This window comes from Bos javanicus, chromosome 19 (genome assembly GCF_032452875.1).
Source record: "Bos javanicus breed banteng chromosome 19, ARS-OSU_banteng_1.0, whole genome shotgun sequence".
In the NCBI taxonomy this organism is placed as follows: Eukaryota; Metazoa; Chordata; class Mammalia; order Artiodactyla; family Bovidae; genus Bos; species Bos javanicus.
In genome coordinates, this window is record NC_083886.1 from 36,482,754 (window position 1) to 36,497,091 (window position 14,338).

The window sequence follows — 14,338 nt, forward strand, 5'->3', positions numbered from 1 at the left end:
AGGCGGAGGTGGTTCTGTTTCAGAAACTTGCCTCTCCCGGCTCCTCGGCCCAGCTGGACACCTGCAGGGTGGATCAGGCTCACATCTGGGCATGCACTCCTGGCTATGCCCAGGTGTGGGTGTCACGTTGCAAACAGGCCACTTCTGATGCCAGTGAGGGGCCTTGTTCTGCCATGGGGGGCATACACACTTATGGGGAGGTCCTTAAGAAACAGGCCCCTGTTGGGGGTGGAGGGTGGGGATCAGGTGCCTCCCACACATACTTGTGCACAAGTATTCAGAGCAGCACAATTCACAGTAACCAAGAGGTGGAAGCAGCCAAAGTCTATCCACAGACGAACCAAGTGTGGTCCATACCTGCGATGGCGCATTACTCAGCTTTAGAAAAAGAGGAGATGCCGACCCTTTTTCCAACGTGGATGAAGCTGAAGACATTATGGTGAGTGAAACACGCCAGACACAAAAGGACTTATACCCGGCTGCATGACCCACTTACATAAGACACCCAGAGTCCCAATCCATAGCCACAGGAGGTGGTTCCCAGGGGCTGGAGAAGGGGTGGGGAGCGAGGGCTTAATGGGGACAGTTTCAGTTTGAGAAGATGAACAATTTCTGGAGGTGGAGGGTGGTGACGGCTGCACAACAACGTGAACACAACGCCACCCAGCTGCACACTTTAAAATGATTAAATGGTAAATGCTACTGTTAAGAGTACTCAACCATAACAAAAATACTAACACAACAACCCCGCCCCTCCCTCCACGACAAAAACACCACGATCATTCGGGGAGGCGCCTCTGCTGGGTGCCTGCCTGGTCTGTGGGCGGAGTGCGTCTCTGCGTGTTTGCCCGCCTCGGTGCAGGGCAGGTGCGCAAAGCAGGCGTTTCGGAGGGAAACTGAGTCTGGGAGTGTGGGGGTGCGCTGGGCCTGACTTGGCCCAAATCCAGACTCCGCGCTCCTTTCCGAGCCCGAGTCCTTCGGGGGCCGGCCCTGAGGGAGGAGGACGGGGGGCTGGTTAGGCCCCCGGAGCAGACCGCCGCAGGCGGATCAGGTAGGAGGCTTGAGTCAAGCCTCAGCATCAGGGAAGCCTGGCCGGGCCCAGCACCGCGCACGCCCTGCCGGCAAACGCTGCCCTCCTGCCACAGCTGCCCCTGAGTCCACGCCGGCCCCTGAGGCCACGCCCGGCTGTGCGGCCGCCGAGCGGACGGGCGCCACCTGTCGGCTGGGAGGGCGCTGCGCGGGCCGGGCGGGGCTTCCTCCGGCTGCCGGCGAGTCTCCGCGCCCTGGGATGACAGCAACCATGCTTTATCTTCCAAGTCCGAGCCCAGAGCCCCCTCTGATAGCCCGGCCGGGGTCGTTCCCAGCCCCTCAAACCCCGCTCGCGGGGGCGGCGGGCCCCTGGGCCCCATCTCTGCTCCGTCCTCCAGTACGGCCTTACCCTACCCGGATCACGTCTACCAAGACCCCATTTCCATCCCACATCACCGGCCTGGGAATGTGAATTTGAGTGCACGCTAGTGAACTCATTACAGCCTCTGATGTTTCCTCCTCCCGGCAACCTTCCCCGACCGCCGGGACCAGCCACTGTCCTCCGAGCTGGCCACCTGGGCTGTAGGGGGGTCTGCACTGGACTTGCCTCACCACGCCCAGCTCTGGGAAGGGGAGTCACAGCCTCATCCTTTTTTAAAATTGACTGTGCCTCGTGGCTTGTAGGATCTTAGTTCCCCCAGCTGGAATAGAACCCTGGGCCCTCTGGTACTGGAAGCACAGAGTTCTAAGCGCTGGACCGCCAGGGAACTCCCCAGTCCTCCACCATTCTTATGTGGCAGGAATGGGACCAGCCCCAGGTGGGTATTCAAACTGCAACAAAATTTTTTTTCCCCTCTTACTAAGGCACCCTCATGGATGCCTGCTGCTGCTTCTGCTGCTAAGTCACTTCAGTCGTGTCTGACTCTGTGCAACCCCATAGACGGCAGCCCACCAGGCTCCCCAGTCCCTGGGATTCTCCAAGCAAGAACACTGGAATGGGTTGCCATTTCCTTCTCCAATGCAGAAAAGTGAAAGTGAAGTAGCTCAGTCCTTTCCAACTCTTAGCGACCCCATGGACTGCAGCCCACCAGGCTCCTCCGTCCATGGGATTTTCCAGGCAAGAGTACTGGAGTGGCATGCCATTAGACCTAGACTATTTCAGATGCAATTCAGGATTCACAAGATGAACCTACAGAAAGAACTATCAGATCTCCGTGGTGTGGCACGTTTCATAAAGCAAATCTCAGCCTTTACCCACATGGCTCAGTGAATGGCTATAGTTCAAATAGTTGAAAGCAAAACAGAAGGAACACTGTTGTCCTGGATGTTTTTTTAATTCTTGACCCTGCCAGCCAGCAATGTCAAAAACCATGTTCAAGATGGCTTTGCCCCCAGTGCTTTGGAAGTTAGGGAGGCCTGGGGCAGGGGAACAGATTTCTGCCCAAGCATTTACTGTATATGACCAGCCAGCAAATGGGTGTGGACCACATAAGCAGCAAAATGGAAGCATGCTCCTGAGATTAAAATGTTTTCAAAAGCGAATCAAATGCAGAAAGTGCTAAAAAGAAAGGTTACATCAGCACATTGTGCCACATTTGGGAAATGGGCAGGGTGTGACCTATTGCTGAGCAGCCGAACCTGGCCAGCAGGAAGGCCTTGGGCAAGCCCTCTGCTTCTTGTCATAAGAAGGAAAAAAAAACCTTTTATTCAAAGTAGATGACAATTCTGGTTACACAGAACAACAACCATTAATATCACTCACCCGTGTCTGTCGCTGGCCCTCTGTCCTTATTAAAACCCCCATAAAGTGGCGGCAAAACCCTGGTTCCCTGGTGAACATGGCACCCTGAGACCTCCACTGCTGGTGTTCAGGAACTTTCCAACTTAAGGCTTTAAAAATGACACTCAAGGACCTCCCTGGTGGTCCAGTGGTTAGGAATCCACTTGCCCATGCAGGGCACATGGGTTTGATCCCTGGTCCAGGAATATCCCACGTGCCTCGGGGCCACAACTAGTAAAGCCCATGCACTTTCTAGCTGTAGCAAGAGAGGCCACCCAATGAGAAGCCCATGCACCGCAACTAGGGAAAGCATGTGTGCAGCAGTGAAGACCCAGCACACCCCAAAATTTTAATACTTTTTTAAAAAATGACACTCAAGTGTAGGCTTAAAACTTTGCCTGTATTTCGGATCACCTCTTCTGGATGGGCCTTGGAAGTGGAATTCCTAAGTCAAAGGGAAAAATAATTTTTAAGTTTTTTGATGAGAGGTTTCAAACTGGTAGCCGCAGAGCCATTTTGTCTCCCAGCTGAATCTGATTTGTTGCTATTGTTCAGTCACTCAGTCATTTCTGACTCTTTGCGACACCATGGACTGTAGCATGCCAGGCTTCCCTGTCCTTCACCATCTCCCCGAGCTTGCTCAAACTCATGTCCATTGAGCCTGATTTGCCCCATGCAAATTTTTTAAATTCATGTCAACGTTTTAAAGAAAGAGGAAAAAAGAATAAAAGAATAAAGATTCAGCTTGTCTTAGAAAATCAGAGCTACCCAATCAATCAATGTAATACATCACATTAATAGAACAAAGGGAAAAAGCCATATGGTCATCTCAACTGATACAGAAAACACATTTACAAAAGCCAACGCCCCTTAGGATAAGACACTCACCAAAATGGGAAGAGAGGAAACATCCTCAGTGTGTAAAGGACATCATACTCAGCAGAAAAGACTGAATGCTTCCCCCTAAGACAGGAGCAAGATGAGAATGCCTGCCCTCACCACAGCTGTTCAGCTTAGTGGTGGAATCCTTGCCAGAGCAATTAGACAAAAAAAGAAAGAAAGAAACAAACAAACAAAAATCACCCAAACTGGAAAGGAAGAAGTGAAGTATCTCTGTCCCCAGATGACATGCCCTTTGTTGTTGCTATTGTCTAATCACTCAGTTGCATTTGACTCTTTGTGACCCCATGGACTGTAGCCTGCCAGGCTCCTCTGTCCATGGGATTTCCCAGACAAGAATACTGGAGTGGGTTGCCATTTCCTCCTCCAGGGGATCTTCCCAACCCAGGGGTTGAACCCAGGTCTCCGGCATTGGCAGACAGGTGCTTTACCACTAAGCTACTAGGGAAGTCCGTGATGTGACCTTACATACAGAGAATTCAAAGAATCCACCGAGTAACTATTAGTGCTAATCACTGAATTTAGCAAAGTTGCCAGGTACAGGATCAACATACAAAAATCAGCTGTATTTTTATACACTAGCAACGAGCAATCCAAAAAGGAAATTAAGAAAATAATTCTACTCACAATGACATTCAAAAGAATAATACTTTGGAATAAATTTAACCAAGAAGGTAAAAGACTTGCACACTGAAAACTACAAAATATTGCTGAAAGAAATGAAAGATGATATAAATACACGGAAAGACATCTTGTGTTTACAGATTGGAAGACTTCATATTGTTAAGATGCAATACTACCCAAAGCAAATAAATAGATTCAAATCCCAATGGCTTTTTTTTTTTTTTAAGAAATAGAAAAGCTGGTCCTAAAATGTATATGGAATTGCAAGGGACCCTGAACAGCCAAAACAATCCGGAGTAGAAAAAGATATCTGCAAAAGTCTCATGTGCGTGCTTAGTTGTGTCCGATTCTTTGTGACCCTGGGGGCTGTAGCCCGCCAGTCTCCTCTGTCCATGGGATTCTCCGGGCAAGAATACTGGAGCGGGTTGCTATTTCCTTCTCCAGGGGATCTTCCCAACCCAGGGATCGAACCCAGGTCTCCTGAGTCTCCTACATTGCAGGCAGATTCTTTTACCACTGAGCCATCATGGAAGCCTCAGATCAGAATACAAAAAGAACTCCTACAAGTCAATAACAAAAAGGCAAATAACCCAATTTTTAAAATGGGTATAGGACCTGACTGGAGATTTCCCCCAGAATATACAAATGGCCAACAAGCACGTGAACGTATGAAAATGTGTGTAATGTCATTAAGGAGTCAAGCTGAAACCACAATGAAATATCACACCCACTAAGATAGAGTTTGCTTTTGAAGGAAAAATAGTAAGTGTTGGCAAGAATGTGGAAAAATGAGAACTCTTCCATTGCTGATAGGAATGTAAAATGGTACAGCCACTGTGGAAATAGTTTGACAGTTTTCCAAAAAGTGAAACAGAATTACCACATGACCCCACATTTCCACTCCTAGGTATACACCCAAAAGGACTGAAAACAAATACTCATACGAGGTGTTCACAGCAGCATTATCCAGAGTGGCCAAAAGGTGGAAACCCCTAAACACCAATCAACTGATGAATGGGTACACAAATGTGGTCAGTCCGAACACTGGAATATTATTCAGTCATAAAAAGGAATGAAGTACTGATTCCTCCTCCTGCTGCTGCTGCTGCTGCGTCGCTTCAGTAGTGTCTGACTCTGTGCGACCCCAGAGATGGCAGCCCACCAGGCTCCTCCGTCCCTGGGATTCTCCAGGCAAGAACACTGGAGTGGGTTGCCATTTCCTTCTCCAATGCATGAAAGTGAAAAGGGAAAGTGAAGTTGCTCAGTCGTGGCCGACTCTTAGTGACCCCATGGACTGCAGCCTACCAGGCTCCTCTGTCCATGGGGTTTTCCAGGCAAGAGTACTACAACATAAATAAACCTTAAAACTTCATCCTAAGGAGAGAAGCCAGATTTGACAATCACGTATTGCATGGCTCTGTTTATATGACAAGGTAACAGAGACAGAAAGCAGACTTGTGATTGCTGGGGGCTGCGGCGAGTGGGAGGGGTGCACAGGTGGTGACAGGGTCTCCTCCCGAGGTGACAGAACATTCTGGAACCAGACTCAGGGGACAGGAGCACTGCAGGTGAGCGTGCTGAACGCCACGGATATGCACACTTGAAAATGGCTAAAATGGTAAATCGTACCTCAATCAAAAGTTTAGAAGCCAGATAACCTGGCTCCAGGCCCCAGCCATTGGAGACCAGATCACCTTCTTCTACCCGAGGATGGAAGAGAGACATTCTCAGACAACTGGGGAGTCCCAACCCTTTGGGGGTGGGCAGCAGGGGAGCCAAGAATGTGAAAAGAACTGGGGGGAGACACAGGCAGCCCTGAGCACCATCTGTCCACAGGGACTCGTGTGGTTGGAGATGGACTGTCTGTATCAGTCTGAGTACAGCCACCAGCCTCTTGGTGTCCAGCACATCAGGAAACTGAGATGCTGAATTTTTAACTTGACTTAATTGGAATTGAAGTGTAAATCTCACAAGACTTTAGGGGCTGTGCTGACGCTGGTCACCTTCGTGTGCTGCCCCACCTGGTGGCTCCCCTCCGCGGCTCTGCCCAGCAGCAGGGCCTGAGATCCTCTGGGGTCAGCTCATCACCCTGCCCCAGCAGGCAGCAGGTCTTCCCATCCCAGTAACATCATCACTCTGCTAGCCCACGAGCCCTGCTCTCTGTGGCCCCTTAGATGTCTGGTCTCCCTGCCGCTGCTCCTCTCGTGCCAGGACCACGGGGGCCTGGTTAGGAGGAAGCCCATGGCCCTGCAGGCACTCCTCCCAGACAGCACCCGCCTTTCCTAGCAGGAGCCCAGAATACTCAGGTTGCTAATTTGAACCCAAATAGTGAAGTTCTCTCTCTCTCTCTCGCCTCTTTAGGCTCTCATTCTGTAATTTCAGTTTTCAAAAACAAAACCCTCCTGCCTGCAAAGCTCGTAGATGGCTCCTGAGAGCTGCCTCGTAAAATAAATGGATCTCCTGTGGTTTTACGGTTTCATAATCACCCCATGTAGCAGTGGTGCAGTTCCGAGAGAAGCTGGCCCAGAGCCGCAGGTGAAGGGGCACGAAGGCAGAACGTTTAGACCAGCGAGTGAGCTGAACCCCTGGACAGCGTTGTCTGTGGGTTCCTGGTCTTAAACCGGACAAATGCACACCCACATTTACTGTTCTAATGGGTATGGGGATGAACAAACAGAGAAGCTTATTAATTCATTCAGCAAGCATTTATGGCCTCCTGTGTGCCAGACACTGGGTGTATTAGTCAATATTCTCCAGAGAAGGAGAACCAATAGAATTGAGAAATACGTACATGTGTATGTATCCTACTCATATGGATATGCAAAGAACCTAGAATATTCAAAATAACTCGGAAAAATAGCAAAGTTGGAGAACGTACACTAGCTGGTTTAAAGCTACAGTGAAAAGGAGAGTGTGGCATTGGTGTCCAGCAGACAATTAGGGCAATAGTACAGAACAGAAAGTTTAGAAATAGACCCACGGGTCTGGACAAGTGAATTTCAACAAAGGTGCAAAGGAAACTTAGTGAATAAAGGCTAGTGTTTCAACAAATGGTGCTGGAACAATTGAAGTCTGTATGCAAAAAATAAAAAAGGAAGAACTTGGATTTATATATAAAAATTAATAGGTGGAGGGATAGATTGGGAGCTCAGGATTGACATGTACACACTGCTATATTTAAAATAGATAATCAGCAAGGACCTACTGTAAACAAGTAAATAAACAAATTTAATACAAAATATTGCTAATACACTGTATACAAAAATCAACACAAAAGGGAACACGGACCTTGATGTAAAACCTAAAAGTATAAAACTTCTAGAAAAATATATGAGAAAATCTTAGTTAAGCAAAGACTTCAGACACGACACCAAAAACGCCATAAAAGAAAAAAAAAATAAACAGTTGAACAAATGCCCAGAAGGTTTTAATATTCAGAGCCATGCAAGAAATAATTGACGAATTCCCCAGAGGGGCCTTGTTTCCAACTGGTTGTGTCTGCTCCATATTTTTCTGACCCACTTTCTCTGAACAAGCCCAGCGGTGCCTTGCCTTGTCCCATCCTGGAGGTAACCTTTCTTGTAATTTGGTTTCCGCATTTTCAGTCCAGCTTTTGCAGTGTACCCCTGGGTGTAAGTGCACCGCATATTATTTGGGGTCTGTGTTAACATTCACACCAATTAAACCACTTTTCTTCAGACCCCAGGTGACACACACGATCTACTTCTTCCTCCTGCAGTGCAGCATCCCACTGCCAGGATGTGTCACGTCCCAGGTCCCTGTTGCTGCCTCAGAGTCTGGGCAGGAGATGGACAGATGGGGACATAGAGCTGGAGCAGCCAAAACAAGAAGCTGAATGAATGTGGGCAGGGCTGGCCAGAGCTGCACCCCCCCCACACTCCCCCAGTCTCTGCTTTCGAACGTCCTTGCAGGGACCATTGTTCTCAGGGAGGGGGTTGTGCAGAAGCTCCTCCAAGATCACCAGGAGGTCTGAATCTGCATTACCCTGGCTAGTTCTACCCAAGAAGGTGTGTGTGTGTGTGTGCACGTCTGTGTGTGTGCCTGTGCATGTGTCTGTGTGTATGCACGTGTCTCTGTGAGTATGCACACGTGCATGTGTGTGTGCACACTCAGTTGTGTCTCACTCTGTGTATGATGACTATTTTGACCCACAAATGAAGGCACCTCACAAAGGAATTTACCGAGTCGCCTCCTGGAGGGTCACCAGGAGGACCCCATGGGGCTTCCTTTTCCTTTTTTGGCCCAGCCATGCAGTTTCCAGGATCTCAGTTCCCTGACCAGGGATAGAACTCAGGCCCTCTGCGGTGGACGCGCTGAATCCTCACCACTGGATGGCCAGCCAAGCCCCACCATGGGGTTTTCTTTACACAGTTCTGTCAGCACGACCCCCTTGAACCCCTGCAATCCACAGAGTGACAGAGGACAGAGTCCGGGGTCCAGCCTCAGCCCTGGCCCTTGCGAGCATGACTCTGTACTTCTGTCCTTTCATTCGTGGCTGGGGCATCACAGCTGGAGCCAACCACCCAGAAAGAACCAGTGGGGGGCGGGGCGGGGGCAGGGCCCTGGCGGGTCCTCCGAAACACTTCTCTTCTGTACAAAGAACAAAAGTGCCCACCTTTCTCTCACTTCCTTTTTGGGGCCTGGGCGGTTGGCCTGTGAGTGGCCAGCTGCTATTTTTGGGTCTCGGCTGCTCCATGTGAAACCCTAGTCCCTCCACAGAGGAAGGGGGGCCCCAGTGACCTTGCTCTTGGTCTGGGGTGCAGCCAGCACAGGTGCGGTGGTCAATGCTCAGAATGACACGCACGTTGGAAGGCCGGGAGGGTTCCACAGGCAGATTTCCTAGCAGATAAGCGCCGAGCGTGGTATTTATAGCTGCTCAAATCAGAGGGCCTGCTGTGGGACCACGCCATCTCCTCCCCTGGTTTTGATGGAAAGAAAACAGGCCCAGGATACGGAGAGCCTGGGCTGAGGTCACACACAGAGCCTGGGACTCCTCCTGGGGGGCAGGGCTACCCGTCAAGAGCAGGAACAGGATGGGTTTTCTTGGATCTGGGACCTCTCCCCCGCCCACCCACACCCCTGTGCTCCCAGTGGGCGAGGCTGAGCCACAGGGGAGCAGGGCCAGGGCCGTGCACAGTCTGGGGTCCTGGGGTCTGCATCAGGGCAGACGGGGGCTGCCTGCCTCCCCAGCTCCCTGCCCCTCCAGGGCAGCCGTCTGCAGCCTCTTCTTCTGCACCATCTGGGCTGCTCTCTGGCTTCACTGTGACCCGATTTCACTGGAATGAAAGTGGCCATGTGGGGCCTGTGCCATGAGCCAGACATGGTCAGGGCTGTCCTCACGGAGGAGTGAGGTTCACACAGAGCCTTGCAGGAGCCAATGGGTCACCCGAGCAGGTACCCGGCAAAGGGCTTTCCAGGCCAAGGGAACCCCACAGGCAAAGGCCTGGGAGGGAGCCTGGGTCTGGGGTGGTGGGCTCTGAGAAGGAGGGATTCGGTCTCCCAGGCAGAGGGTTCTGGGCAGAGAAGGACGAAGCTGTGTCCTGGGCTGTCGGTTGCACTGGTCCCAGGCTGGGTCACTGGCATGGGCAGGAATGGCCAGTGTGGAAGCCACCTGGCCAGGCCAGGTGAAAGGGAAGTGGCTTGGAGGAGGCGGGGCCAGAGGCCAGAGTGGTTGTCTCAAAATCACCTTGAAGGGACCCCTGCACTTTCAACGGATGGGGGTGTGGAGGGAAGTGGGGAGTTGGAGCCCACGAGTGCTGTATATGCAGCACCAGGCTGACCACTGGCTGTGCCATCCCCTGGATCCCCACTCAGCACCCAGCAGTCTGCTCGGCGAGGGCTCAGGAGTGGTGGTTCTATTGGTGACAAGACCAGGGCTCCTGCTCACGGGGATCTGGGGCAAGTCTCCTCCTTCTCCACGTCCCCCTTCTTCCTGAATCAGATGTGGGGCCACTGGACAGGCATTTCCGGAGTGTCTCCTCCCACTGCTCCCCCAGGACACAGGTGGACCAGCCCAGGTGCCTTCCAAGGACACAGGAGATGACATCTCAGGGCTGAAACAGGAGGCCGAGTGGGGCCGGGGCCGGAGACTAAGGGTGCGCCCGAGCTCTGTTGGCCGGGAGAGGTCTCCCGTGCCAATGGCGGAGCTGATGCACAAAGGAAGTTGGGCATCAGGCAGGCATAGGGAGGGAGGGAAGAATGTTTCCAGCAGAAGGAACAGCATGTGCAAGGGCCCTGAGCCACTACAGGACGTGGCCGGTGAGACACTAAAGGGTTTGCAGGCAGAGAAGTGCCAACTGGTGGGCCAGGGTGACACAGGTGTGGGGCGTGGTTGTGAAATGTGTGGTTGTGACATAGGTGTGAGGGGTGGTTGTGACACAGATGTGCTTGTGACACAGGTGTGCCATTTCTGCTTCTCTCCCTAGCGTGGTTCCCAGGAGGGTCTCCTGGCACCACTAACCCAGGCGGACAGCCTCGTGGAGAGGGAGTAGGTGCTGGCCTTGCCCCGCCCTGGGTGTCAGCCACCCTGAACCAGGAGAGGCCCCGGATGGGGTGGCGGAGATTGGGGGCAGGGCCCTGTGCCCTTCTGCTGTGGGCCCAGAAGCAGTCCCCATCACCTGAGAGGATGGTGGGTGGGAAGTTGGCTCACAAAGTCCCCTAAGGGAGTGGGAGTGTGAACTCTGGGATGCAGAGCATCCTGACCCCAGCAGTGTCATTCCTGGAAGAAAGATTCTGGGCTCATCCTCCTGGGACAAGTGAAACCCACACCTGATGCACCGCCCCCCCCGCAGCCCACTGGGCCCCAGCGGCTTCCCTGTGGATTCAAAGGAAGGGAGGGTCATTCCTGGGGAAGAGCTTAAGATCTTCATTTCACCTGTCTTCATCATTCACTTTACAGACTAGGAGACTGAGGCTCAGAGAAGGGATGCATTGGCTCGAAGCAGGGCCTGGCTGTCTGTGCAATGCTGTCCTCACTGGGGACAGGGCCAAGGACTTAGGCCTCCCCGGAGCTCGAGATTTCACTCCCAGGTAAGCTCTGCAGCAAAGGAACGTTTGCACAGCTGTTTGTAATAACCCTGAACTGAACTTCCCAACGTCCATCAGCCTGAGGACGCAGTGGGTGACCCACAGCAACACACGCAACACAGGCAGAGTGGGGGCCACACCAACAGGCACAGATGGTCCCCAAGGGCTTCTCACCAAGGTCAAGATCAGGCAAAACGAGCCTGGGATGAGGTGACCCGACGGGAGGGAATGGCCCTGGGCTTCTGAGGGCCAGAAACCATCAGCCCAGGTGCCAAGGAGTCAGACGCTGGAGCTCTGTGTCACCCTCAGCACCAGAGCCCAGAATCAACAAAGACTGGGAGGCAGGAAGGAGACCCAGGACGCCAGGGCAGCTTGAGGAGGACCTCGTCCAGTTCCGGTGCAGCTTCGTGCTTCTCCCCAGTTCTGGAACCATGGACAGGTCCTTGCTGAGGCACCACCTCTACCCGTGGAGCCGGGTATCACCTTCTCACCAAGGACCCGCTTCGCTGGTCTCCTTCCTCTCCCTCCACCCAGCCGAACCAGAAGGAGGCAAACGCGTAAGCATCGTTTGCTCTTAATTTTCAGCCTTCTTGTCCTTCCTTTATTCACTCGACATGTGCGTACTGTGCTCAGAGCTCACCGCTGGGCTGAGGGCCAGTCCCCGCTCTGCTGCCCCTCCCAGCCTCCCTTCCCACCCAGGACCTGAGCAGAGGCACCTGCTCCTGGAGCCCTGCTGCTGGGGGTCGAGGGGGTGCCTGGAAACGTCCCCCCTCAACACTACATGTGAAACAGAGGGCTGGGGAGGGGCCAGGAGGGAGTGGGGAGAGCGGTTCCTCCTGCTTCCAAACCCGAGACACTACCAGTGTCTGGAGCCTTGCACTGTCCCCCCACCTGGCTACAACCTGCCCCAAAACTACAAGAAACTGGGAGACCACCCCCCTCTCCTTCCTGAGCTGCCCTGAGGAGGGGCACTGGACAGCCTTCTGTCTTCTGACCCAGAAATCCTGTTTAGAAAGCTGGGAACTATTTGTAAGGCTGGACTTTTTCATTTACAAACCATTTCTCTGCTCACTGCCCAGGGGAGGGGAAACAAAGCTCGAGCCATTTTCTCCCCTCTTGGAGTGTTGGGCAGGTGGAAGGGGCCATGTGGAGGGAAAGGTTTGGGGCTGGAGGCAGCACTTACCAGTTCTGTGACCTTAGGCAGGTGGGTGTACCTCTCTGACCCTCTGTGTCCTCTTCAGCAAAACAGAATAATAAATACAAGCATTTCCAAGTGGATCAAATAAGGTCTGACTAGGTGAAGTGCCTGATGCATGGTGAGCCAGTCATGGGTGGCAAGTGCTATTATTAATAGAAAAGTGAGAGCCTTAGGAGCTGATAATAATAAGGATAATAAGCACACTACCTCCACAGGCCCACCTAACGGTGGCTCCAAGGGCTCCCCTGGTCACTAACACAGCATCTGCTCTGGCCTCAGGGGCCCAGGTGCACTCCCCAGGCCCCCTCCTTCCCCCGAGTGACCACAGGCCTTCTCTCAATGGCCACTGAGCATGTGTGCATAGCCTCACCAGCAATTGGGAAATTAAAGCCACAACATACACTTCTCACATGTGAGGTTGCCAAAAAATCTAAACAACCCTGTCCTGCACAGAAAGAGACACAGAGGAATGAGGAAGGTTGCCCATCACCACAGGGAGTGAGTAGGATGGTGATAGTCACCGAAATCGGCGTGTGCAGACCTCAAGGTCTGAGGTCCTGCTGGACAACACCCACCCCCCAGAGAGATGCTTGTGTGTTGGCACAAAGAGACTACACAGGTATCCCTGGGATACCGCTGCTCATAACACCAAGAGATGAGAGACACCTAGGTGTTCCTCCTCTGGGGATGGACGGGGAGTGGGTGTGGGGTGGTGAAAATGACCACAGGAGGTCCACACCAGCAACACACCAGGTCCACACCAGGAACACACCAGGTCCACACCAGGAACACACCAGCAATATACCAAGACTACACCAGGAACACACCAGCAACACACCAGGAACACAACAGGACCACACCAGGAACACACCAGGAACAAACCAGGACCATACCAGGAACACAACAGGACCACACCAGGACCACACCAGGCACACATCAGGACCACACCAGGAACACACCAGGTCCACACCAAGAATACACCAGGTCCACACCAAGAATACACCAGGAACACATCAGGTCCACACCAGGAACACACCAGAAACACAGCAGCAACACACCAGGACCACACCAGGCACACACCAGGACCACACCAAGAACACACCAGGACCACACCAGGCACACATCAGGACCACACCAGGCACACACCAGGACAACACCAGGAACACACCAGGTCCACACCAGGAACACACCAGGCATGCATCAGGCACATACCAGGCCCACACCAGGAACACTCTAGGTCCACACCAGGAACACATCAGGAAAACACCAAGAATGCACCAACCATGTGTGCACTAATTCGAGTTGATTGCAATAATGGGTAAAAACATGATGATATATACAGAGTTCTATTTATACAAAACATTTAAAAACGACATGCAAATAGTGCTCTGTACTGTTCGTTCAGAGATAAACACCTTCTTTTGAAGGTATAAAAATAAGCCTGGAGGACAGAGCCGTGTTGATGAGGGTGGTTCCTCCTGGTGAGGGGAGGAGTCAGGTGGGGGCAGGCAGCTTCAGAGCTTTCACTGTAATCTTTTCTTTTTTAAAAGAAAAACTTGAAGGCGAATATGCCAACCTCATAACATGATTCTGGGTGGTGAAAATACAGGTTTTGTCATATTATTCATTGTTATTTTCTGTATATTTTTTTCATCAAAGGAAACAAAAATAAAGCTCTCCTTCACAGAGAACACAGTCTAGGAAACATGGGAGCAATGACAGCTTTGGAAAGGCATCAGTGAAAGCTGCAGCCATCACCC